An 18,479-nucleotide genomic window follows, 5' to 3' on the forward strand; every position below is an offset into this window, starting at 1 on the left:
TTCCCTTTTTAATTTGTTTTGCACCGCGTGCAAAACAAAACGCACGAGCGCGACGTATGTTTAGCACGTTTTATTATTTTGCACGTTTACGGTAAGTTTTAGCTCGCTGCTCATTATTCACGCGTCTAGCGGCGGCAAGCGTGTTCTGAAAGGGGTCGAAACCATGGTAAATAGGCACTGGTGCGGTTGAACCGTGGTAAAACTCGTCTCCGTAGTTGAGCGGGAGCGGCCAAAGGAATGTGCAATCGTGTGTGTAGTGGAGCTGGGAGGGGCAAGCATAAGGGACGAAGACGGGGGTAACATGTCGGATGCGATCATACCAGCACTAAAGCACCGGATCCCATCAGAACTCCGAAGTTAAGCGTGCTTGGGCGAGAGTAGTACTAGGATGGGTGACCTCCTGGGAAGTCCTCGTGTTGCATTCCCTTTTTAATTTGTTTTGCACCGCGTGCAAAACAAAACGCACGAGCGCGACGTATGTTTAGCACGTTTTATTATTTTGCACGTTTACGGTAAGTTTTAGCTCGCTGCTCATTATTCACGCGTCTAGCGGCGGCAAGCGTGTTCTGAAAGGGGTCGAAACCATGGTAAATAGGCACTGGTGCGGTTGAACCGTGGTAAAACTCGTCTCCGTAGTTGAGCGGGAGCGGCCAAAGGAATGTGCAATCGTGTGTGTAGTGGAGCTGGGAGGGGCAAGCATAAGGGACGAAGACGGGGGTAACATGTCGGATGCGATCATACCAGCACTAAAGCACCGGATCCCATCAGAACTCCGAAGTTAAGCGTGCTTGGGCGAGAGTAGTACTAGGATGGGTGACCTCCTGGGAAGTCCTCGTGTTGCATTCCCTTTTTAATTTGTTTTGCACCGCGTGCAAAACAAAACGCACGAGCGCGACGTATGTTTAGCACGTTTTATTATTTTGCACGTTTACGGTAAGTTTTAGCTCGCTGCTCATTATTCACGCGTCTAGCGGCGGCAAGCGTGTTCTGAAAGGGGTCGAAACCATGGTAAATAGGCACTGGTGCGGTTGAACCGTGGTAAAACTCGTCTCCGTAGTTGAGCGGGAGCGGCCAAAGGAATGTGCAATCGTGTGTGTAGTGGAGCTGGGAGGGGCAAGCATAAGGGACGAAGACGGGGGTAACATGTCGGATGCGATCATACCAGCACTAAAGCACCGGATCCCATCAGAACTCCGAAGTTAAGCGTGCTTGGGCGAGAGTAGTACTAGGATGGGTGACCTCCTGGGAAGTCCTCGTGTTGCATTCCCTTTTTAATTTGTTTTGCACCGCGTGCAAAACAAAACGCACGAGCGCGACGTATGTTTAGCACGTTTTATTATTTTGCACGTTTACGGTAAGTTTTAGCTCGCTGCTCATTATTCACGCGTCTAGCGGCGGCAAGCGTGTTCTGAAAGGGGTCGAAACCATGGTAAATAGGCACTGGTGCGGTTGAACCGTGGTAAAACTCGTCTCCGTAGTTGAGCGGGAGCGGCCAAAGGAATGTGCAATCGTGTGTGTAGTGGAGCTGGGAGGGGCAAGCATAAGGGACGAAGACGGGGGTAACATGTCGGATGCGATCATACCAGCACTAAAGCACCGGATCCCATCAGAACTCCGAAGTTAAGCGTGCTTGGGCGAGAGTAGTACTAGGATGGGTGACCTCCTGGGAAGTCCTCGTGTTGCATTCCCTTTTTAATTTGTTTTGCACCGCGTGCAAAACAAAACGCACGAGCGCGACGTATGTTTAGCACGTTTTATTATTTTGCACGTTTACGGTAAGTTTTAGCTCGCTGCTCATTATTCACGCGTCTAGCGGCGGCAAGCGTGTTCTGAAAGGGGTCGAAACCATGGTAAATAGGCACTGGTGCGGTTGAACCGTGGTAAAACTCGTCTCCGTAGTTGAGCGGGAGCGGCCAAAGGAATGTGCAATCGTGTGTGTAGTGGAGCTGGGAGGGGCAAGCATAAGGGACGAAGACGGGGGTAACATGTCGGATGCGATCATACCAGCACTAAAGCACCGGATCCCATCAGAACTCCGAAGTTAAGCGTGCTTGGGCGAGAGTAGTACTAGGATGGGTGACCTCCTGGGAAGTCCTCGTGTTGCATTCCCTTTTTAATTTGTTTTGCACCGCGTGCAAAACAAAACGCACGAGCGCGACGTATGTTTAGCACGTTTTATTATTTTGCACGTTTACGGTAAGTTTTAGCTCGCTGCTCATTATTCACGCGTCTAGCGGCGGCAAGCGTGTTCTGAAAGGGGTCGAAACCATGGTAAATAGGCACTGGTGCGGTTGAACCGTGGTAAAACTCGTCTCCGTAGTTGAGCGGGAGCGGCCAAAGGAATGTGCAATCGTGTGTGTAGTGGAGCTGGGAGGGGCAAGCATAAGGGACGAAGACGGGGGTAACATGTCGGATGCGATCATACCAGCACTAAAGCACCGGATCCCATCAGAACTCCGAAGTTAAGCGTGCTTGGGCGAGAGTAGTACTAGGATGGGTGACCTCCTGGGAAGTCCTCGTGTTGCATTCCCTTTTTAATTTGTTTTGCACCGCGTGCAAAACAAAACGCACGAGCGCGACGTATGTTTAGCACGTTTTATTATTTTGCACGTTTACGGTAAGTTTTAGCTCGCTGCTCATTATTCACGCGTCTAGCGGCGGCAAGCGTGTTCTGAAAGGGGTCGAAACCATGGTAAATAGGCACTGGTGCGGTTGAACCGTGGTAAAACTCGTCTCCGTAGTTGAGCGGGAGCGGCCAAAGGAAAATGTGCAATCGTGTGTGTAGTGGAGCTGGGAGGGGCAAGCATAAGGGACGAAGACGGGGGTAACATGTCGGATGCGATCATACCAGCACTAAAGCACCGGATCCCATCAGAACTCCGAAGTTAAGCGTGCTTGGGCGAGAGTAGTACTAGGATGGGTGACCTCCTGGGAAGTCCTCGTGTTGCATTCCCTTTTTAATTTGTTTTGCACCGCGTGCAAAACAAAACGCACGAGCGCGACGTATGTTTAGCACGTTTTATTATTTTGCACGTTTACGGTAAGTTTTAGCTCGCTGCTCATTATTCACGCGTCTAGCGGCGGCAAGCGTGTTCTGAAAGGGGTCGAAACCATGGTAAATAGGCACTGGTGCGGTTGAACCGTGGTAAAACTCGTCTCCGTAGTTGAGCGGGAGCGGCCAAAGGAATGTGCAATCGTGTGTGTAGTGGAGCTGGGAGGGGCAAGCATAAGGGACGAAGACGGGGGTAACATGTCGGATGCGATCATACCAGCACTAAAGCACCGGATCCCATCAGAACTCCGAAGTTAAGCGTGCTTGGGCGAGAGTAGTACTAGGATGGGTGACCTCCTGGGAAGTCCTCGTGTTGCATTCCCTTTTTAATTTGTTTTGCACCGCGTGCAAAACAAAACGCACGAGCGCGACGTATGTTTAGCACGTTTTATTATTTTGCACGTTTACGGTAAGTTTTAGCTCGCTGCTCATTATTCACGCGTCTAGCGGCGGCAAGCGTGTTCTGAAAGGGGTCGAAACCATGGTAAATAGGCACTGGTGCGGTTGAACCGTGGTAAAACTCGTCTCCGTAGTTGAGCGGGAGCGGCCAAAGGAATGTGCAATCGTGTGTGTAGTGGAGCTGGGAGGGGCAAGCATAAGGGACGAAGACGGGGGTAACATGTCGGATGCGATCATACCAGCACTAAAGCACCGGATCCCATCAGAACTCCGAAGTTAAGCGTGCTTGGGCGAGAGTAGTACTAGGATGGGTGACCTCCTGGGAAGTCCTCGTGTTGCATTCCCTTTTTAATTTGTTTTGCACCGCGTGCAAAACAAAACGCACGAGCGCGACGTATGTTTAGCACGTTTTATTATTTTGCACGTTTACGGTAAGTTTTAGCTCGCTGCTCATTATTCACGCGTCTAGCGGCGGCAAGCGTGTTCTGAAAGGGGTCGAAACCATGGTAAATAGGCACTGGTGCGGTTGAACCGTGGTAAAACTCGTCTCCGTAGTTGAGCGGGAGCGGCCAAAGGAATGTGCAATCGTGTGTGTAGTGGAGCTGGGAGGGGCAAGCATAAGGGACGAAGACGGGGGTAACATGTCGGATGCGATCATACCAGCACTAAAGCACCGGATCCCATCAGAACTCCGAAGTTAAGCGTGCTTGGGCGAGAGTAGTACTAGGATGGGTGACCTCCTGGGAAGTCCTCGTGTTGCATTCCCTTTTTAATTTGTTTTGCACCGCGTGCAAAACAAAACGCACGAGCGCGACGTATGTTTAGCACGTTTTATTATTTTGCACGTTTACGGTAAGTTTTAGCTCGCTGCTCATTATTCACGCGTCTAGCGGCGGCAAGCGTGTTCTGAAAGGGGTCGAAACCATGGTAAATAGGCACTGGTGCGGTTGAACCGTGGTAAAACTCGTCTCCGTAGTTGAGCGGGAGCGGCCAAAGGAATGTGCAATCGTGTGTGTAGTGGAGCTGGGAGGGGCAAGCATAAGGGACGAAGACGGGGGTAACATGTCGGATGCGATCATACCAGCACTAAAGCACCGGATCCCATCAGAACTCCGAAGTTAAGCGTGCTTGGGCGAGAGTAGTACTAGGATGGGTGACCTCCTGGGAAGTCCTCGTGTTGCATTCCCTTTTTAATTTGTTTTGCACCGCGTGCAAAACAAAACGCACGAGCGCGACGTATGTTTAGCACGTTTTATTATTTTGCACGTTTACGGTAAGTTTTAGCTCGCTGCTCATTATTCACGCGTCTAGCGGCGGCAAGCGTGTTCTGAAAGGGGTCGAAACCATGGTAAATAGGCACTGGTGCGGTTGAACCGTGGTAAAACTCGTCTCCGTAGTTGAGCGGGAGCGGCCAAAGGAATGTGCAATCGTGTGTGTAGTGGAGCTGGGAGGGGCAAGCATAAGGGACGAAGACGGGGGTAACATGTCGGATGCGATCATACCAGCACTAAAGCACCGGATCCCATCAGAACTCCGAAGTTAAGCGTGCTTGGGCGAGAGTAGTACTAGGATGGGTGACCTCCTGGGAAGTCCTCGTGTTGCATTCCCTTTTTAATTTGTTTTGCACCGCGTGCAAAACAAAACGCACGAGCGCGACGTATGTTTAGCACGTTTTATTATTTTGCACGTTTACGGTAAGTTTTAGCTCGCTGCTCATTATTCACGCGTCTAGCGGCGGCAAGCGTGTTCTGAAAGGGGTCGAAACCATGGTAAATAGGCACTGGTGCGGTTGAACCGTGGTAAAACTCGTCTCCGTAGTTGAGCGGGAGCGGCCAAAGGAATGTGCAATCGTGTGTGTAGTGGAGCTGGGAGGGGCAAGCATAAGGGACGAAGACGGGGGTAACATGTCGGATGCGATCATACCAGCACTAAAGCACCGGATCCCATCAGAACTCCGAAGTTAAGCGTGCTTGGGCGAGAGTAGTACTAGGATGGGTGACCTCCTGGGAAGTCCTCGTGTTGCATTCCCTTTTTAATTTGTTTTGCACCGCGTGCAAAACAAAACGCACGAGCGCGACGTATGTTTAGCACGTTTTATTATTTTGCACGTTTACGGTAAGTTTTAGCTCGCTGCTCATTATTCACGCGTCTAGCGGCGGCAAGCGTGTTCTGAAAGGGGTCGAAACCATGGTAAATAGGCACTGGTGCGGTTGAACCGTGGTAAAACTCGTCTCCGTAGTTGAGCGGGAGCGGCCAAAGGAATGTGCAATCGTGTGTGTAGTGGAGCTGGGAGGGGCAAGCATAAGGGACGAAGACGGGGGTAACATGTCGGATGCGATCATACCAGCACTAAAGCACCGGATCCCATCAGAACTCCGAAGTTAAGCGTGCTTGGGCGAGAGTAGTACTAGGATGGGTGACCTCCTGGGAAGTCCTCGTGTTGCATTCCCTTTTTAATTTGTTTTGCACCGCGTGCAAAACAAAACGCACGAGCGCGACGTATGTTTAGCACGTTTTATTATTTTGCACGTTTACGGTAAGTTTTAGCTCGCTGCTCATTATTCACGCGTCTAGCGGCGGCAAGCGTGTTCTGAAAGGGGTCGAAACCATGGTAAATAGGCACTGGTGCGGTTGAACCGTGGTAAAACTCGTCTCCGTAGTTGAGCGGGAGCGGCCAAAGGAATGTGCAATCGTGTGTGTAGTGGAGCTGGGAGGGGCAAGCATAAGGGACGAAGACGGGGGTAACATGTCGGATGCGATCATACCAGCACTAAAGCACCGGATCCCATCAGAACTCCGAAGTTAAGCGTGCTTGGGCGAGAGTAGTACTAGGATGGGTGACCTCCTGGGAAGTCCTCGTGTTGCATTCCCTTTTTAATTTGTTTTGCACCGCGTGCAAAACAAAACGCACTGAGCGCGACGTATGTTTAGCACGTTTTATTATTTTGCACGTTTACGGTAAGTTTTAGCTCGCTGCTCATTATTCACGCGTCTAGCGGCGGCAAGCGTGTTCTGAAAGGGGTCGAAACCATGGTAAATAGGCACTGGTGCGGTTGAACCGTGGTAAAACTCGTCTCCGTAGTTGAGCGGGAGCGGCCAAAGGAATGTGCAATCGTGTGTGTAGTGGAGCTGGGAGGGGCAAGCATAAGGGACGAAGACGGGGGTAACATGTCGGATGCGATCATACCAGCACTAAAGCACCGGATCCCATCAGAACTCCGAAGTTAAGCGTGCTTGGGCGAGAGTAGTACTAGGATGGGTGACCTCCTGGGAAGTCCTCGTGTTGCATTCCCTTTTTAATTTGTTTTGCACCGCGTGCAAAACAAAACGCACGAGCGCGACGTATGTTTAGCACGTTTTATTATTTTGCACGTTTACGGTAAGTTTTAGCTCGCTGCTCATTATTCACGCGTCTAGCGGCGGCAAGCGTGTTCTGAAAGGGGTCGAAACCATGGTAAATAGGCACTGGTGCGGTTGAACCGTGGTAAAACTCGTCTCCGTAGTTGAGCGGGAGCGGCCAAAGGAATGTGCAATCGTGTGTGTAGTGGAGCTGGGAGGGGCAAGCATAAGGGACGAAGACGGGGGTAACATGTCGGATGCGATCATACCAGCACTAAAGCACCGGATCCCATCAGAACTCCGAAGTTAAGCGTGCTTGGGCGAGAGTAGTACTAGGATGGGTGACCTCCTGGGAAGTCCTCGTGTTGCATTCCCTTTTTAATTTGTTTTGCACCGCGTGCAAAACAAAACGCACGAGCGCGACGTATGTTTAGCACGTTTTATTATTTTGCACGTTTACGGTAAGTTTTAGCTCGCTGCTCATTATTCACGCGTCTAGCGGCGGCAAGCGTGTTCTGAAAGGGGTCGAAACCATGGTAAATAGGCACTGGTGCGGTTGAACCGTGGTAAAACTCGTCTCCGTAGTTGAGCGGGAGCGGCCAAAGGAATGTGCAATCGTGTGTGTAGTGGAGCTGGGAGGGGCAAGCATAAGGGACGAAGACGGGGGTAACATGTCGGATGCGATCATACCAGCACTAAAGCACCGGATCCCATCAGAACTCCGAAGTTAAGCGTGCTTGGGCGAGAGTAGTACTAGGATGGGTGACCTCCTGGGAAGTCCTCGTGTTGCATTCCCTTTTTAATTTGTTTTGCACCGCGTGCAAAACAAAACGCACGAGCGCGACGTATGTTTAGCACGTTTTATTATTTTGCACGTTTACGGTAAGTTTTAGCTCGCTGCTCATTATTCACGCGTCTAGCGGCGGCAAGCGTGTTCTGAAAGGGGTCGAAACCATGGTAAATAGGCACTGGTGCGGTTGAACCGTGGTAAAACTCGTCTCCGTAGTTGAGCGGGAGCGGCCAAAGGAATGTGCAATCGTGTGTGTAGTGGAGCTGGGAGGGGCAAGCATAAGGGACGAAGACGGGGGTAACATGTCGGATGCGATCATACCAGCACTAAAGCACCGGATCCCATCAGAACTCCGAAGTTAAGCGTGCTTGGGCGAGAGTAGTACTAGGATGGGTGACCTCCTGGGAAGTCCTCGTGTTGCATTCCCTTTTTAATTTGTTTTGCACCGCGTGCAAAACAAAACGCACGAGCGCGACGTATGTTTAGCACGTTTTATTATTTTGCACGTTTACGGTAAGTTTTAGCTCGCTGCTCATTATTCACGCGTCTAGCGGCGGCAAGCGTGTTCTGAAAGGGGTCGAAACCATGGTAAATAGGCACTGGTGCGGTTGAACCGTGGTAAAACTCGTCTCCGTAGTTGAGCGGGAGCGGCCAAAGGAATGTGCAATCGTGTGTGTAGTGGAGCTGGGAGGGGCAAGCATAAGGGACGAAGACGGGGGTAACATGTCGGATGCGATCATACCAGCACTAAAGCACCGGATCCCATCAGAACTCCGAAGTTAAGCGTGCTTGGGCGAGAGTAGTACTAGGATGGGTGACCTCCTGGGAAGTCCTCGTGTTGCATTCCCTTTTTAATTTGTTTTGCACCGCGTGCAAAACAAAACGCACGAGCGCGACGTATGTTTAGCACGTTTTATTATTTTGCACGTTTACGGTAAGTTTTAGCTCGCTGCTCATTATTCACGCGTCTAGCGGCGGCAAGCGTGTTCTGAAAGGGGTCGAAACCATGGTAAATAGGCACTGGTGCGGTTGAACCGTGGTAAAACTCGTCTCCGTAGTTGAGCGGGAGCGGCCAAAGGAATGTGCAATCGTGTGTGTAGTGGAGCTGGGAGGGGCAAGCATAAGGGACGAAGACGGGGGTAACATGTCGGATGCGATCATACCAGCACTAAAGCACCGGATCCCATCAGAACTCCGAAGTTAAGCGTGCTTGGGCGAGAGTAGTACTAGGATGGGTGACCTCCTGGGAAGTCCTCGTGTTGCATTCCCTTTTTAATTTGTTTTGCACCGCGTGCAAAACAAAACGCACGAGCGCGACGTATGTTTAGCACGTTTTATTATTTTGCACGTTTACGGTAAGTTTTAGCTCGCTGCTCATTATTCACGCGTCTAGCGGCGGCAAGCGTGTTCTGAAAGGGGTCGAAACCATGGTAAATAGGCACTGGTGCGGTTGAACCGTGGTAAAACTCGTCTCCGTAGTTGAGCGGGAGCGGCCAAAGGAATGTGCAATCGTGTGTGTAGTGGAGCTGGGAGGGGCAAGCATAAGGGACGAAGACGGGGGTAACATGTCGGATGCGATCATACCAGCACTAAAGCACCGGATCCCATCAGAACTCCGAAGTTAAGCGTGCTTGGGCGAGAGTAGTACTAGGATGGGTGACCTCCTGGGAAGTCCTCGTGTTGCATTCCCTTTTTAATTTGTTTTGCACCGCGTGCAAAACAAAACGCACGAGCGCGACGTATGTTTAGCACGTTTTATTATTTTGCACGTTTACGGTAAGTTTTAGCTCGCTGCTCATTATTCACGCGTCTAGCGGCGGCAAGCGTGTTCTGAAAGGGGTCGAAACCATGGTAAATAGGCACTGGTGCGGTTGAACCGTGGTAAAACTCGTCTCCGTAGTTGAGCGGGAGCGGCCAAAGGAATGTGCAATCGTGTGTGTAGTGGAGCTGGGAGGGGCAAGCATAAGGGACGAAGACGGGGGTAACATGTCGGATGCGATCATACCAGCACTAAAGCACCGGATCCCATCAGAACTCCGAAGTTAAGCGTGCTTGGGCGAGAGTAGTACTAGGATGGGTGACCTCCTGGGAAGTCCTCGTGTTGCATTCCCTTTTTAATTTGTTTTGCACCGCGTGCAAAACAAAACGCACGAGCGCGACGTATGTTTAGCACGTTTTATTATTTTGCACGTTTACGGTAAGTTTTAGCTCGCTGCTCATTATTCACGCGTCTAGCGGCGGCAAGCGTGTTCTGAAAGGGGTCGAAACCATGGTAAATAGGCACTGGTGCGGTTGAACCGTGGTAAAACTCGTCTCCGTAGTTGAGCGGGAGCGGCCAAAGGAATGTGCAATCGTGTGTGTAGTGGAGCTGGGAGGGGCAAGCATAAGGGACGAAGACGGGGGTAACATGTCGGATGCGATCATACCAGCACTAAAGCACCGGATCCCATCAGAACTCCGAAGTTAAGCGTGCTTGGGCGAGAGTAGTACTAGGATGGGTGACCTCCTGGGAAGTCCTCGTGTTGCATTCCCTTTTTAATTTGTTTTGCACCGCGTGCAAAACAAAACGCACGAGCGCGACGTATGTTTAGCACGTTTTATTATTTTGCACGTTTACGGTAAGTTTTAGCTCGCTGCTCATTATTCACGCGTCTAGCGGCGGCAAGCGTGTTCTGAAAGGGGTCGAAACCATGGTAAATAGGCACTGGTGCGGTTGAACCGTGGTAAAACTCGTCTCCGTAGTTGAGCGGGAGCGGCCAAAGGAATGTGCAATCGTGTGTGTAGTGGAGCTGGGAGGGGCAAGCATAAGGGACGAAGACGGGGGTAACATGTCGGATGCGATCATACCAGCACTAAAGCACCGGATCCCATCAGAACTCCGAAGTTAAGCGTGCTTGGGCGAGAGTAGTACTAGGATGGGTGACCTCCTGGGAAGTCCTCGTGTTGCATTCCCTTTTTAATTTGTTTTGCACCGCGTGCAAAACAAAACGCACGAGCGCGACGTATGTTTAGCACGTTTTATTATTTTGCACGTTTACGGTAAGTTTTAGCTCGCTGCTCATTATTCACGCGTCTAGCGGCGGCAAGCGTGTTCTGAAAGGGGTCGAAACCATGGTAAATAGGCACTGGTGCGGTTGAACCGTGGTAAAACTCGTCTCCGTAGTTGAGCGGGAGCGGCCAAAGGAATGTGCAATCGTGTGTGTAGTGGAGCTGGGAGGGGCAAGCATAAGGGACGAAGACGGGGGTAACATGTCGGATGCGATCATACCAGCACTAAAGCACCGGATCCCATCAGAACTCCGAAGTTAAGCGTGCTTGGGCGAGAGTAGTACTAGGATGGGTGACCTCCTGGGAAGTCCTCGTGTTGCATTCCCTTTTTAATTTGTTTTGCACCGCGTGCAAAACAAAACGCACGAGCGCGACGTATGTTTAGCACGTTTTATTATTTTGCACGTTTACGGTAAGTTTTAGCTCGCTGCTCATTATTCACGCGTCTAGCGGCGGCAAGCGTGTTCTGAAAGGGGTCGAAACCATGGTAAATAGGCACTGGTGCGGTTGAACCGTGGTAAAACTCGTCTCCGTAGTTGAGCGGGAGCGGCCAAAGGAATGTGCAATCGTGTGTGTAGTGGAGCTGGGAGGGGCAAGCATAAGGGACGAAGACGGGGGTAACATGTCGGATGCGATCATACCAGCACTAAAGCACCGGATCCCATCAGAACTCCGAAGTTAAGCGTGCTTGGGCGAGAGTAGTACTAGGATGGGTGACCTCCTGGGAAGTCCTCGTGTTGCATTCCCTTTTTAATTTGTTTTGCACCGCGTGCAAAACAAAACGCACGAGCGCGACGTATGTTTAGCACGTTTTATTATTTTGCACGTTTACGGTAAGTTTTAGCTCGCTGCTCATTATTCACGCGTCTAGCGGCGGCAAGCGTGTTCTGAAAGGGGTCGAAACCATGGTAAATAGGCACTGGTGCGGTTGAACCGTGGTAAAACTCGTCTCCGTAGTTGAGCGGGAGCGGCCAAAGGAATGTGCAATCGTGTGTGTAGTGGAGCTGGGAGGGGCAAGCATAAGGGACGAAGACGGGGGTAACATGTCGGATGCGATCATACCAGCACTAAAGCACCGGATCCCATCAGAACTCCGAAGTTAAGCGTGCTTGGGCGAGAGTAGTACTAGGATGGGTGACCTCCTGGGAAGTCCTCGTGTTGCATTCCCTTTTTAATTTGTTTTGCACCGCGTGCAAAACAAAACGCACGAGCGCGACGTATGTTTAGCACGTTTTATTATTTTGCACGTTTACGGTAAGTTTTAGCTCGCTGCTCATTATTCACGCGTCTAGCGGCGGCAAGCGTGTTCTGAAAGGGGTCGAAACCATGGTAAATAGGCACTGGTGCGGTTGAACCGTGGTAAAACTCGTCTCCGTAGTTGAGCGGGAGCGGCCAAAGGAATGTGCAATCGTGTGTGTAGTGGAGCTGGGAGGGGCAAGCATAAGGGACGAAGACGGGGGTAACATGTCGGATGCGATCATACCAGCACTAAAGCACCGGATCCCATCAGAACTCCGAAGTTAAGCGTGCTTGGGCGAGAGTAGTACTAGGATGGGTGACCTCCTGGGAAGTCCTCGTGTTGCATTCCCTTTTTAATTTGTTTTGCACCGCGTGCAAAACAAAACGCACGAGCGCGACGTATGTTTAGCACGTTTTATTATTTTGCACGTTTACGGTAAGTTTTAGCTCGCTGCTCATTATTCACGCGTCTAGCGGCGGCAAGCGTGTTCTGAAAGGGGTCGAAACCATGGTAAATAGGCACTGGTGCGGTTGAACCGTGGTAAAACTCGTCTCCGTAGTTGAGCGGGAGCGGCCAAAGGAATGTGCAATCGTGTGTGTAGTGGAGCTGGGAGGGGCAAGCATAAGGGACGAAGACGGGGGTAACATGTCGGATGCGATCATACCAGCACTAAAGCACCGGATCCCATCAGAACTCCGAAGTTAAGCGTGCTTGGGCGAGAGTAGTACTAGGATGGGTGACCTCCTGGGAAGTCCTCGTGTTGCATTCCCTTTTTAATTTGTTTTGCACCGCGTGCAAAACAAAACGCACGAGCGCGACGTATGTTTAGCACGTTTTATTATTTTGCACGTTTACGGTAAGTTTTAGCTCGCTGCTCATTATTCACGCGTCTAGCGGCGGCAAGCGTGTTCTGAAAGGGGTCGAAACCATGGTAAATAGGCACTGGTGCGGTTGAACCGTGGTAAAACTCGTCTCCGTAGTTGAGCGGGAGCGGCCAAAGGAATGTGCAATCGTGTGTGTAGTGGAGCTGGGAGGGGCAAGCATAAGGGACGAAGACGGGGGTAACATGTCGGATGCGATCATACCAGCACTAAAGCACCGGATCCCATCAGAACTCCGAAGTTAAGCGTGCTTGGGCGAGAGTAGTACTAGGATGGGTGACCTCCTGGGAAGTCCTCGTGTTGCATTCCCTTTTTAATTTGTTTTGCACCGCGTGCAAAACAAAACGCACGAGCGCGACGTATGTTTAGCACGTTTTATTATTTTGCACGTTTACGGTAAGTTTTAGCTCGCTGCTCATTATTCACGCGTCTAGCGGCGGCAAGCGTGTTCTGAAAGGGGTCGAAACCATGGTAAATAGGCACTGGTGCGGTTGAACCGTGGTAAAACTCGTCTCCGTAGTTGAGCGGGAGCGGCCAAAGGAATGTGCAATCGTGTGTGTAGTGGAGCTGGGAGGGGCAAGCATAAGGGACGAAGACGGGGGTAACATGTCGGATGCGATCATACCAGCACTAAAGCACCGGATCCCATCAGAACTCCGAAGTTAAGCGTGCTTGGGCGAGAGTAGTACTAGGATGGGTGACCTCCTGGGAAGTCCTCGTGTTGCATTCCCTTTTTAATTTGTTTTGCACCGCGTGCAAAACAAAACGCACGAGCGCGACGTATGTTTAGCACGTTTTATTATTTTGCACGTTTACGGTAAGTTTTAGCTCGCTGCTCATTATTCACGCGTCTAGCGGCGGCAAGCGTGTTCTGAAAGGGGTCGAAACCATGGTAAATAGGCACTGGTGCGGTTGAACCGTGGTAAAACTCGTCTCCGTAGTTGAGCGGGAGCGGCCAAAGGAATGTGCAATCGTGTGTGTAGTGGAGCTGGGAGGGGCAAGCATAAGGGACGAAGACGGGGGTAACATGTCGGATGCGATCATACCAGCACTAAAGCACCGGATCCCATCAGAACTCCGAAGTTAAGCGTGCTTGGGCGAGAGTAGTACTAGGATGGGTGACCTCCTGGGAAGTCCTCGTGTTGCATTCCCTTTTTAATTTGTTTTGCACCGCGTGCAAAACAAAACGCACGAGCGCGACGTATGTTTAGCACGTTTTATTATTTTGCACGTTTACGGTAAGTTTTAGCTCGCTGCTCATTATTCACGCGTCTAGCGGCGGCAAGCGTGTTCTGAAAGGGGTCGAAACCATGGTAAATAGGCACTGGTGCGGTTGAACCGTGGTAAAACTCGTCTCCGTAGTTGAGCGGGAGCGGCCAAAGGAATGTGCAATCGTGTGTGTAGTGGAGCTGGGAGGGGCAAGCATAAGGGACGAAGACGGGGGTAACATGTCGGATGCGATCATACCAGCACTAAAGCACCGGATCCCATCAGAACTCCGAAGTTAAGCGTGCTTGGGCGAGAGTAGTACTAGGATGGGTGACCTCCTGGGAAGTCCTCGTGTTGCATTCCCTTTTTAATTTGTTTTGCACCGCGTGCAAAACAAAACGCACGAGCGCGACGTATGTTTAGCACGTTTTATTATTTTGCACGTTTACGGTAAGTTTTAGCTCGCTGCTCATTATTCACGCGTCTAGCGGCGGCAAGCGTGTTCTGAAAGGGGTCGAAACCATGGTAAATAGGCACTGGTGCGGTTGAACCGTGGTAAAACTCGTCTCCGTAGTTGAGCGGGAGCGGCCAAAGGAATGTGCAATCGTGTGTGTAGTGGAGCTGGGAGGGGCAAGCATAAGGGACGAAGACGGGGGTAACATGTCGGATGCGATCATACCAGCACTAAAGCACCGGATCCCATCAGAACTCCGAAGTTAAGCGTGCTTGGGCGAGAGTAGTACTAGGATGGGTGACCTCCTGGGAAGTCCTCGTGTTGCATTCCCTTTTTAATTTGTTTTGCACCGCGTGCAAAACAAAACGCACGAGCGCGACGTATGTTTAGCACGTTTTATTATTTTGCACGTTTACGGTAAGTTTTAGCTCGCTGCTCATTATTCACGCGTCTAGCGGCGGCAAGCGTGTTCTGAAAGGGGTCGAAACCATGGTAAATAGGCACTGGTGCGGTTGAACCGTGGTAAAACTCGTCTCCGTAGTTGAGCGGGAGCGGCCAAAGGAATGTGCAATCGTGTGTGTAGTGGAGCTGGGAGGGGCAAGCATAAGGGACGAAGACGGGGGTAACATGTCGGATGCGATCATACCAGCACTAAAGCACCGGATCCCATCAGAACTCCGAAGTTAAGCGTGCTTGGGCGAGAGTAGTACTAGGATGGGTGACCTCCTGGGAAGTCCTCGTGTTGCATTCCCTTTTTAATTTGTTTTGCACCGCGTGCAAAACAAAACGCACGAGCGCGACGTATGTTTAGCACGTTTTATTATTTTGCACGTTTACGGTAAGTTTTAGCTCGCTGCTCATTATTCACGCGTCTAGCGGCGGCAAGCGTGTTCTGAAAGGGGTCGAAACCATGGTAAATAGGCACTGGTGCGGTTGAACCGTGGTAAAACTCGTCTCCGTAGTTGAGCGGGAGCGGCCAAAGGAATGTGCAATCGTGTGTGTAGTGGAGCTGGGAGGGGCAAGCATAAGGGACGAAGACGGGGGTAACATGTCGGATGCGATCATACCAGCACTAAAGCACCGGATCCCATCAGAACTCCGAAGTTAAGCGTGCTTGGGCGAGAGTAGTACTAGGATGGGTGACCTCCTGGGAAGTCCTCGTGTTGCATTCCCTTTTTAATTTGTTTTGCACCGCGTGCAAAACAAAACGCACGAGCGCGACGTATGTTTAGCACGTTTTATTATTTTGCACGTTTACGGTAAGTTTTAGCTCGCTGCTCATTATTCACGCGTCTAGCGGCGGCAAGCGTGTTCTGAAAGGGGTCGAAACCATGGTAAATAGGCACTGGTGCGGTTGAACCGTGGTAAAACTCGTCTCCGTAGTTGAGCGGGAGCGGCCAAAGGAATGTGCAATCGTGTGTGTAGTGGAGCTGGGAGGGGCAAGCATAAGGGACGAAGACGGGGGTAACATGTCGGATGCGATCATACCAGCACTAAAGCACCGGATCCCATCAGAACTCCGAAGTTAAGCGTGCTTGGGCGAGAGTAGTACTAGGATGGGTGACCTCCTGGGAAGTCCTCGTGTTGCATTCCCTTTTTAATTTGTTTTGCACCGCGTGCAAAACAAAACGCACGAGCGCGACGTATGTTTAGCACGTTTTATTATTTTGCACGTTTACGGTAAGTTTTAGCTCGCTGCTCATTATTCACGCGTCTAGCGGCGGCAAGCGTGTTCTGAAAGGGGTCGAAACCATGGTAAATAGGCACTGGTGCGGTTGAACCGTGGTAAAACTCGTCTCCGTAGTTGAGCGGGAGCGGCCAAAGGAATGTGCAATCGTGTGTGTAGTGGAGCTGGGAGGGGCAAGCATAAGGGACGAAGACGGGGGTAACATGTCGGATGCGATCATACCAGCACTAAAGCACCGGATCCCATCAGAACTCCGAAGTTAAGCGTGCTTGGGCGAGAGTAGTACTAGGATGGGTGACCTCCTGGGAAGTCCTCGTGTTGCATTCCCTTTTTAATTTGTTTTGCACCGCGTGCAAAACAAAACGCACGAGCGCGACGTATGTTTAGCACGTTTTATTATTTTGCACGTTTACGGTAAGTTTTAGCTCGCTGCTCATTATTCACGCGTCTAGCGGCGGCAAGCGTGTTCTGAAAGGGGTCGAAACCATGGTAAATAGGCACTGGTGCGGTTGAACCGTGGTAAAACTCGTCTCCGTAGTTGAGCGGGAGCGGCCAAAGGAATGTGCAATCGTGTGTGTAGTGGAGCTGGGAGGGGCAAGCATAAGGGACGAAGACGGGGGTAACATGTCGGATGCGATCATACCAGCACTAAAGCACCGGATCCCATCAGAACTCCGAAGTTAAGCGTGCTTGGGCGAGAGTAGTACTAGGATGGGTGACCTCCTGGGAAGTCCTCGTGTTGCATTCCCTTTTTAATTTGTTTTGCACCGCGTGCAAAACAAAACGCACGAGCGCGACGTATGTTTAGCACGTTTTATTATTTTGCACGTTTACGGTAAGTTTTAGCTCGCTGCTCATTATTCACGCGTCTAGCGGCGGCAAGCGTGTTCTGAAAGGGGTCGAAACCATGGTAAATAGGCACTGGTGCGGTTGAACCGTGGTAAAACTCGTCTCCGTAGTTGAGCGGGAGCGGCCAAAGGAATGTGCAATCGTGTGTGTAGTGGAGCTGGGAGGGGCAAGCATAAGGGACGAAGACGGGGGTAACATGTCGGATGCGATCATACCAGCACTAAAGCACCGGATCCCATCAGAACTCCGAAGTTAAGCGTGCTTGGGCGAGAGTAGTACTAGGATGGGTGACCTCCTGGGAAGTCCTCGTGTTGCATTCCCTTTTTAATTTGTTTTGCACCGCGTGCAAAACAAAACGCACGAGCGCGACGTATGTTTAGCACGTTTTATTATTTTGCACGTTTACGGTAAGTTTTAGCTCGCTGCTCATTATTCACGCGTCTAGCGGCGGCAAGCGTGTTCTGAAAGGGGTCGAAACCATGGTAAATAGGCACTGGTGCGGTTGAACCGTGGTAAAACTCGTCTCCGTAGTTGAGCGGGAGCGGCCAAAGGAATGTGCAATCGTGTGTGTAGTGGAGCTGGGAGGGGCAAGCATAAGGGACGAAGACGGGGGTAACATGTCGGATGCGATCATACCAGCACTAAAGCACCGGATCCCATCAGAACTCCGAAGTTAAGCGTGCTTGGGCGAGAGTAGTACTAGGATGGGTGACCTCCTGGGAAGTCCTCGTGTTGCATTCCCTTTTTAATTTGTTTTGCACCGCGTGCAAAACAAAACGCACGAGCGCGACGTATGTTTAGCACGTTTTATTATTTTGCACGTTTACGGTAAGTTTTAGCTCGCTGCTCATTATTCACGCGTCTAGCGGCGGCAAGCGTGTTCTGAAAGGGGTCGAAACCATGGTAAATAGGCACTGGTGCGGTTGAACCGTGGTAAAACTCGTCTCCGTAGTTGAGCGGGAGCGGCCAAAGGAATGTGCAATCGTGTGTGTAGTGGAGCTGGGAGGGGCAAGCATAAGGGACGAAGACGGGGGTAACATGTCGGATGCGATCATACCAGCACTAAAGCACCGGATCCCATCAGAACTCCGAAGTTAAGCGTGCTTGGGCGAGAGTAGTACTAGGATGGGTGACCTCCTGGGAAGTCCTCGTGTTGCATTCCCTTTTTAATTTGTTTTGCACCGCGTGCAAAACAAAACGCACGAGCGCGACGTATGTTTAGCACGTTTTATTATTTTGCACGTTTACGGTAAGTTTTAGCTCGCTGCTCATTATTCACGCGTCTAGCGGCGGCAAGCGTGTTCTGAAAGGGGTCGAAACCATGGTAAATAGGCACTGGTGCGGTTGAACCGTGGTAAAACTCGTCTCCGTAGTTGAGCGGGAGCGGCCAAAGGAATGTGCAATCGTGTGTGTAGTGGAGCTGGGAGGGGCAAGCATAAGGGACGAAGACGGGGGTAACATGTCGGATGCGATCATACCAGCACTAAAGCACCGGATCCCATCAGAACTCCGAAGTTAAGCGTGCTTGGGC

General features: G+C 51.1%; 43 non-coding genes across 43 annotated transcripts; all 43 read left to right on the top strand.

Moving 5' to 3' along the window:
• Positions 1-306: 306 nt before the first annotated feature.
• LOC141037471 (5S ribosomal RNA) lies at positions 307-425 on the top strand. The gene has a single exon (XR_012198826.1). It is a non-coding gene; the product is annotated as a 5S ribosomal RNA (ribosomal RNA).
• Positions 426-727: 302 nt separating this feature from the next.
• LOC141037482 (5S ribosomal RNA) lies at positions 728-846 on the top strand. Its single transcript, XR_012198837.1, has one exon. It is a non-coding gene; the product is annotated as a 5S ribosomal RNA (ribosomal RNA).
• A 302-nt stretch (positions 847-1,148) lies between these two features.
• Positions 1,149-1,267, top strand: LOC141037493 (5S ribosomal RNA). The gene has a single exon (XR_012198848.1). It is a non-coding gene; the product is annotated as a 5S ribosomal RNA (ribosomal RNA).
• A 302-nt stretch (positions 1,268-1,569) lies between these two features.
• On the top strand, positions 1,570-1,688 carry LOC141037504 (5S ribosomal RNA). Its single transcript, XR_012198859.1, has one exon. It is a non-coding gene; the product is annotated as a 5S ribosomal RNA (ribosomal RNA).
• Positions 1,689-1,990: 302 nt separating this feature from the next.
• LOC141037513 (5S ribosomal RNA) lies at positions 1,991-2,109 on the top strand. Its single transcript, XR_012198868.1, has one exon. It is a non-coding gene; the product is annotated as a 5S ribosomal RNA (ribosomal RNA).
• A 302-nt stretch (positions 2,110-2,411) lies between these two features.
• Positions 2,412-2,530, top strand: LOC141037472 (5S ribosomal RNA). Its single transcript, XR_012198827.1, has one exon. It is a non-coding gene; the product is annotated as a 5S ribosomal RNA (ribosomal RNA).
• A 304-nt stretch (positions 2,531-2,834) lies between these two features.
• On the top strand, positions 2,835-2,953 carry LOC141037473 (5S ribosomal RNA). Its single transcript, XR_012198828.1, has one exon. It is a non-coding gene; the product is annotated as a 5S ribosomal RNA (ribosomal RNA).
• Positions 2,954-3,255: 302 nt separating this feature from the next.
• LOC141037474 (5S ribosomal RNA) lies at positions 3,256-3,374 on the top strand. Its single transcript, XR_012198829.1, has one exon. It is a non-coding gene; the product is annotated as a 5S ribosomal RNA (ribosomal RNA).
• A 302-nt stretch (positions 3,375-3,676) lies between these two features.
• Positions 3,677-3,795, top strand: LOC141037475 (5S ribosomal RNA). The gene has a single exon (XR_012198830.1). It is a non-coding gene; the product is annotated as a 5S ribosomal RNA (ribosomal RNA).
• Positions 3,796-4,097: 302 nt separating this feature from the next.
• On the top strand, positions 4,098-4,216 carry LOC141037476 (5S ribosomal RNA). Its single transcript, XR_012198831.1, has one exon. It is a non-coding gene; the product is annotated as a 5S ribosomal RNA (ribosomal RNA).
• Positions 4,217-4,518: 302 nt separating this feature from the next.
• Positions 4,519-4,637, top strand: LOC141037477 (5S ribosomal RNA). Its single transcript, XR_012198832.1, has one exon. It is a non-coding gene; the product is annotated as a 5S ribosomal RNA (ribosomal RNA).
• Positions 4,638-4,939: 302 nt separating this feature from the next.
• Positions 4,940-5,058, top strand: LOC141037478 (5S ribosomal RNA). Its single transcript, XR_012198833.1, has one exon. It is a non-coding gene; the product is annotated as a 5S ribosomal RNA (ribosomal RNA).
• Positions 5,059-5,360: 302 nt separating this feature from the next.
• Positions 5,361-5,479, top strand: LOC141037479 (5S ribosomal RNA). Its single transcript, XR_012198834.1, has one exon. It is a non-coding gene; the product is annotated as a 5S ribosomal RNA (ribosomal RNA).
• Positions 5,480-5,781: 302 nt separating this feature from the next.
• LOC141037480 (5S ribosomal RNA) lies at positions 5,782-5,900 on the top strand. Its single transcript, XR_012198835.1, has one exon. It is a non-coding gene; the product is annotated as a 5S ribosomal RNA (ribosomal RNA).
• A 302-nt stretch (positions 5,901-6,202) lies between these two features.
• Positions 6,203-6,321, top strand: LOC141037481 (5S ribosomal RNA). The gene has a single exon (XR_012198836.1). It is a non-coding gene; the product is annotated as a 5S ribosomal RNA (ribosomal RNA).
• Positions 6,322-6,624: 303 nt separating this feature from the next.
• LOC141037483 (5S ribosomal RNA) lies at positions 6,625-6,743 on the top strand. Its single transcript, XR_012198838.1, has one exon. It is a non-coding gene; the product is annotated as a 5S ribosomal RNA (ribosomal RNA).
• Positions 6,744-7,045: 302 nt separating this feature from the next.
• Positions 7,046-7,164, top strand: LOC141037484 (5S ribosomal RNA). Its single transcript, XR_012198839.1, has one exon. It is a non-coding gene; the product is annotated as a 5S ribosomal RNA (ribosomal RNA).
• Positions 7,165-7,466: 302 nt separating this feature from the next.
• LOC141037485 (5S ribosomal RNA) lies at positions 7,467-7,585 on the top strand. Its single transcript, XR_012198840.1, has one exon. It is a non-coding gene; the product is annotated as a 5S ribosomal RNA (ribosomal RNA).
• A 302-nt stretch (positions 7,586-7,887) lies between these two features.
• Positions 7,888-8,006, top strand: LOC141037486 (5S ribosomal RNA). Its single transcript, XR_012198841.1, has one exon. It is a non-coding gene; the product is annotated as a 5S ribosomal RNA (ribosomal RNA).
• Positions 8,007-8,308: 302 nt separating this feature from the next.
• Positions 8,309-8,427, top strand: LOC141037487 (5S ribosomal RNA). The gene has a single exon (XR_012198842.1). It is a non-coding gene; the product is annotated as a 5S ribosomal RNA (ribosomal RNA).
• Positions 8,428-8,729: 302 nt separating this feature from the next.
• Positions 8,730-8,848, top strand: LOC141037488 (5S ribosomal RNA). The gene has a single exon (XR_012198843.1). It is a non-coding gene; the product is annotated as a 5S ribosomal RNA (ribosomal RNA).
• A 302-nt stretch (positions 8,849-9,150) lies between these two features.
• Positions 9,151-9,269, top strand: LOC141037489 (5S ribosomal RNA). Its single transcript, XR_012198844.1, has one exon. It is a non-coding gene; the product is annotated as a 5S ribosomal RNA (ribosomal RNA).
• Positions 9,270-9,571: 302 nt separating this feature from the next.
• On the top strand, positions 9,572-9,690 carry LOC141037490 (5S ribosomal RNA). The gene has a single exon (XR_012198845.1). It is a non-coding gene; the product is annotated as a 5S ribosomal RNA (ribosomal RNA).
• A 302-nt stretch (positions 9,691-9,992) lies between these two features.
• On the top strand, positions 9,993-10,111 carry LOC141037491 (5S ribosomal RNA). Its single transcript, XR_012198846.1, has one exon. It is a non-coding gene; the product is annotated as a 5S ribosomal RNA (ribosomal RNA).
• A 302-nt stretch (positions 10,112-10,413) lies between these two features.
• Positions 10,414-10,532, top strand: LOC141037492 (5S ribosomal RNA). The gene has a single exon (XR_012198847.1). It is a non-coding gene; the product is annotated as a 5S ribosomal RNA (ribosomal RNA).
• Positions 10,533-10,834: 302 nt separating this feature from the next.
• Positions 10,835-10,953, top strand: LOC141037494 (5S ribosomal RNA). Its single transcript, XR_012198849.1, has one exon. It is a non-coding gene; the product is annotated as a 5S ribosomal RNA (ribosomal RNA).
• Positions 10,954-11,255: 302 nt separating this feature from the next.
• LOC141037495 (5S ribosomal RNA) lies at positions 11,256-11,374 on the top strand. Its single transcript, XR_012198850.1, has one exon. It is a non-coding gene; the product is annotated as a 5S ribosomal RNA (ribosomal RNA).
• A 302-nt stretch (positions 11,375-11,676) lies between these two features.
• Positions 11,677-11,795, top strand: LOC141037496 (5S ribosomal RNA). Its single transcript, XR_012198851.1, has one exon. It is a non-coding gene; the product is annotated as a 5S ribosomal RNA (ribosomal RNA).
• A 302-nt stretch (positions 11,796-12,097) lies between these two features.
• On the top strand, positions 12,098-12,216 carry LOC141037497 (5S ribosomal RNA). Its single transcript, XR_012198852.1, has one exon. It is a non-coding gene; the product is annotated as a 5S ribosomal RNA (ribosomal RNA).
• A 302-nt stretch (positions 12,217-12,518) lies between these two features.
• On the top strand, positions 12,519-12,637 carry LOC141037498 (5S ribosomal RNA). Its single transcript, XR_012198853.1, has one exon. It is a non-coding gene; the product is annotated as a 5S ribosomal RNA (ribosomal RNA).
• Positions 12,638-12,939: 302 nt separating this feature from the next.
• On the top strand, positions 12,940-13,058 carry LOC141037499 (5S ribosomal RNA). The gene has a single exon (XR_012198854.1). It is a non-coding gene; the product is annotated as a 5S ribosomal RNA (ribosomal RNA).
• Positions 13,059-13,360: 302 nt separating this feature from the next.
• Positions 13,361-13,479, top strand: LOC141037500 (5S ribosomal RNA). Its single transcript, XR_012198855.1, has one exon. It is a non-coding gene; the product is annotated as a 5S ribosomal RNA (ribosomal RNA).
• A 302-nt stretch (positions 13,480-13,781) lies between these two features.
• Positions 13,782-13,900, top strand: LOC141037501 (5S ribosomal RNA). The gene has a single exon (XR_012198856.1). It is a non-coding gene; the product is annotated as a 5S ribosomal RNA (ribosomal RNA).
• A 302-nt stretch (positions 13,901-14,202) lies between these two features.
• LOC141037502 (5S ribosomal RNA) lies at positions 14,203-14,321 on the top strand. Its single transcript, XR_012198857.1, has one exon. It is a non-coding gene; the product is annotated as a 5S ribosomal RNA (ribosomal RNA).
• Positions 14,322-14,623: 302 nt separating this feature from the next.
• Positions 14,624-14,742, top strand: LOC141037503 (5S ribosomal RNA). Its single transcript, XR_012198858.1, has one exon. It is a non-coding gene; the product is annotated as a 5S ribosomal RNA (ribosomal RNA).
• A 302-nt stretch (positions 14,743-15,044) lies between these two features.
• LOC141037505 (5S ribosomal RNA) lies at positions 15,045-15,163 on the top strand. Its single transcript, XR_012198860.1, has one exon. It is a non-coding gene; the product is annotated as a 5S ribosomal RNA (ribosomal RNA).
• Positions 15,164-15,465: 302 nt separating this feature from the next.
• Positions 15,466-15,584, top strand: LOC141037506 (5S ribosomal RNA). Its single transcript, XR_012198861.1, has one exon. It is a non-coding gene; the product is annotated as a 5S ribosomal RNA (ribosomal RNA).
• A 302-nt stretch (positions 15,585-15,886) lies between these two features.
• Positions 15,887-16,005, top strand: LOC141037507 (5S ribosomal RNA). Its single transcript, XR_012198862.1, has one exon. It is a non-coding gene; the product is annotated as a 5S ribosomal RNA (ribosomal RNA).
• Positions 16,006-16,307: 302 nt separating this feature from the next.
• LOC141037508 (5S ribosomal RNA) lies at positions 16,308-16,426 on the top strand. The gene has a single exon (XR_012198863.1). It is a non-coding gene; the product is annotated as a 5S ribosomal RNA (ribosomal RNA).
• A 302-nt stretch (positions 16,427-16,728) lies between these two features.
• Positions 16,729-16,847, top strand: LOC141037509 (5S ribosomal RNA). The gene has a single exon (XR_012198864.1). It is a non-coding gene; the product is annotated as a 5S ribosomal RNA (ribosomal RNA).
• Positions 16,848-17,149: 302 nt separating this feature from the next.
• On the top strand, positions 17,150-17,268 carry LOC141037510 (5S ribosomal RNA). The gene has a single exon (XR_012198865.1). It is a non-coding gene; the product is annotated as a 5S ribosomal RNA (ribosomal RNA).
• A 302-nt stretch (positions 17,269-17,570) lies between these two features.
• Positions 17,571-17,689, top strand: LOC141037511 (5S ribosomal RNA). The gene has a single exon (XR_012198866.1). It is a non-coding gene; the product is annotated as a 5S ribosomal RNA (ribosomal RNA).
• A 302-nt stretch (positions 17,690-17,991) lies between these two features.
• Positions 17,992-18,110, top strand: LOC141037512 (5S ribosomal RNA). Its single transcript, XR_012198867.1, has one exon. It is a non-coding gene; the product is annotated as a 5S ribosomal RNA (ribosomal RNA).
• Positions 18,111-18,479: the final 369 nt, after the last annotated feature.

This window comes from Aegilops tauschii, unplaced genomic scaffold (assembly GCF_002575655.3).
Source record: "Aegilops tauschii subsp. strangulata cultivar AL8/78 unplaced genomic scaffold, Aet v6.0 ptg001088l_obj, whole genome shotgun sequence".
Lineage (NCBI taxonomy): Eukaryota > Viridiplantae > Streptophyta > Magnoliopsida > Poales > Poaceae > Aegilops > Aegilops tauschii.